Below are 3,244 nucleotides of genomic sequence, written 5' to 3' on the forward strand. Positions count from 1 at the left end.
TAGTATGGTAAAGGTATATGGGTTACAAGCAAACTGCAGTAGCATTAAAAATACCACGTTCGCAAAATCTCAAAAACAAACATGGAAATTATAGGTACAAGATCTCCAAAATGAAGAGAACCCACAAAATTAACACAAACCCATGTTAGAAATGAATAATTGAGAAGAAAAAAACACACCTTCTCCGACCAGCAATATCCCAACTCCGAGCATTGATAAATTTGCACTTTCCAGTCAACATTCAAACACCATATCAAACAAAAATTATTGCAATTCCTAAGATGACAAACAAAAATCTAGATAATTAACTTGAATATGGTTCAAGCACCAAATCAAGAGCCAAATAAATCAAAATAATCTCACTTGCTATATACTTCTACATCATAAACAAGCAAAAATAAGCAAAAATAGAGAAACCCGAAAGACGAAACTGATAACGAACTTCTGTGGACACGGGGGCCCCACGGGGGGCGCTTGGGAACAAGCGTTTGCATTTGTGGAGTCGCCACCAATTTTTATGGGAAATTGGAACCGTTCGAATTCCTCGTGCCATGTCAAGACATAAAGTAGTGACATGAACAATAAGAACTCGTTATCCTTCTCGTGGATGCCAGTTCACAGAGATTTGGTGTAAGGGTTAAGGGTACGTATTAGGAAGTCCTTTTACTGAACACCTAATCCCGCCCGCCTCGATAGCGGCCTCTACTAATGTTAGAGAAATCGTTCGTATTTGATATGTTGTCGATTATATGCATGGAATGCAACATCCATCGTTTTGATCCTAGCATGTGAATTAATACTATGTCGGTGAACATGTAATTTAGCACACAATTGGGTCGAAGTTGATGTTAGATTAATTACATGTGAAGAACAAGCAAATAAATAGATCATACAAAATAATACGATAAATAAATAACGATAAAAATTATAATGAATTACAATGATATAAGTGATTTACGTAAAAAATATACTTAAGACGGACGATTTGAGAAAAATAAAGGAAAATAAATAAGGTAAGAAAATATGGACAGATTAGGAGTGATATTATGACTAATAGTCGATTAATTACATAACTAAAGGATTTAGGTCAAAGCAAGAGCGGAAGTTCAGAGACAGAACTCATCCCGGAACAGGCGCAACATTGCTGCGTCCCTGGAAGAGGCGCAGCTTTTACTGCGTCTGTTCCTGGGGTGAGTTCTGGCTGTGAAGTCAGAACTGCGGGTCTGTTAATATTCGTTGGTGTATTTAATGATTAATTATCGATATTTGACTCAAGTGAAAGTGATTTAGCATGTTAATTATGTACAAGACCGTCATAAAGGCGATAAACACGAATTAAAATGGATTAAAACTAATTAAAACGAGCTAAGAACGAGTTATAAACGAGTTTAGAACTAACTAGGTTTAATTATGGAGATAGAAACGAACTTGAAAGACATGATGAACTGGAATTAAACGACAGAAACATGTACAAGGACGAATTCCAGAAACTTGATAGGAATGAATCGAGTTTCTAAGAATCCGGGTTTGATTTAATGACGAAAACCCGGAAATATTGATTATTAGGGATTTAAGTCGGAAATAAAGTATGATAAATATTAAGAATGAATTAAAATTTATTATGTATGAATGAAAATAAGAAATTAAGATATTAAAACAAAAAGGAACGAAACCAACAGAGAACCGAGGAAGAAGAAGAAGAGCATGAACTGTGGCAGCCTCTGGAAGAGGCGCAGCAGGCGCTGCGACTCTTCGAGACGTCTGGTTACTACTGATCCGTAAAAGCAGTTTAATAAAAGGGTTTTATAAGTCGGTTTTAAACATATTTTTGACGTAAATCTTACATTAATTGGTGCAAAAAATAAAATACAATAAAAAGATGGGATTTACACCCTCAGACTTACATGTTTGACGAAACGAGATTAACTAAGTTAACGTTTAAGTGATTGCTCGACTCGAATGTATGAAGAAAGTGTTAAAAATCATATTTTACATATCCCATATGATTGTTTAAAGTTTTAGTCATAAAAACTTAAGCATCTTATGCATGCAAAAACAATTACATAAGATTAAAGAAATCGATTTTTCATACCATATAAAACGGACCGAATAGGGAAAAAGTAAGGTCTCCTACCTTCACTTGTTCTTGAGCCATAAAATAATGGATGATCCTCCTAAACCACGATCTAAAATAAGATCGTCTCCTCAAAGTTCGTATCAAGGAACCAATCTTAATACTAATACCAATTTTGTTACTAGAAAATATGTATTAGCTCCTTAAAATTAACTAACATAGATATTACTACAACTAGTAATATGTAAGAATTATTAGTATGGAAAGGAATTTTTGAACTTTATTTCTCTAGAAAACTAGTAGAGAAAACGAGTAGAGTGATAAGTTTTTTTTATGTGGAATGAATGATAAAAATGAGAAAACAATTTCTCATTAGAGGAGTGGAGGGAGCCGGTCATGGAGTGGGTTAGAGTGCCCGCTCCTTGCTCATCTTTTGCTATAATTTGTCTTCACAATGTATGTAGCATGCTAGACAAGGGTATTAATAGGTTTTCTTAATCATAACCTATTTTCTCTTAAAAAGAACACCCATTATCTATGGTACCCTCCATCTTTTTTCGGTCCAAATGGATAAAATGGTTTCCATTTTATCTTTGTCATTTGTAATATTGTCACATGTCACATATGTTACATATTACATGACCCATTATGTAATTATGCAATTTTAACTCCTTAAAACTCATAATACACAAAAATGAAACAATTAAATTATTTCACTAGTAATTCTCAATTACTATCTTATAAAAATTGTCACTTTAATATAAATTACAACGTCTTGTAATTTCGATGGACTGTTCATTCCCGTCTCAATTGTTTCATAAACAATAAACAATTCTAAGTAAATAAAACAATTCGATTACTTAGACGGAGTCTTATTTAATCCAATTACAATAAGACCGTCAACTTACTCATAAAAATCATTTCCAATTTTAAGGTAGTAATTAACTCGTATCTTCATACGATTAATTAAATAATCAATTAAGACCGTATTCCCTAAAGATATGACCTTAAGGGATCAACTGATCACCACCGTCGTACGATAGTAATGTCGAACTCTAGTCAGCCAATCATTACCGATATGTGTGGATGATGTGACCATAATTAGTGCATATTTAGCCCCCGAATTAGCCTTGTTCTCATGCTTTTTAGTGCATATTTGGGTCATTTATT

The sequence above is a fragment of the Silene latifolia genome, chromosome 3 (genome assembly GCF_048544455.1).
Source record: "Silene latifolia isolate original U9 population chromosome 3, ASM4854445v1, whole genome shotgun sequence".
Lineage (NCBI taxonomy): Eukaryota > Viridiplantae > Streptophyta > Magnoliopsida > Caryophyllales > Caryophyllaceae > Silene > Silene latifolia.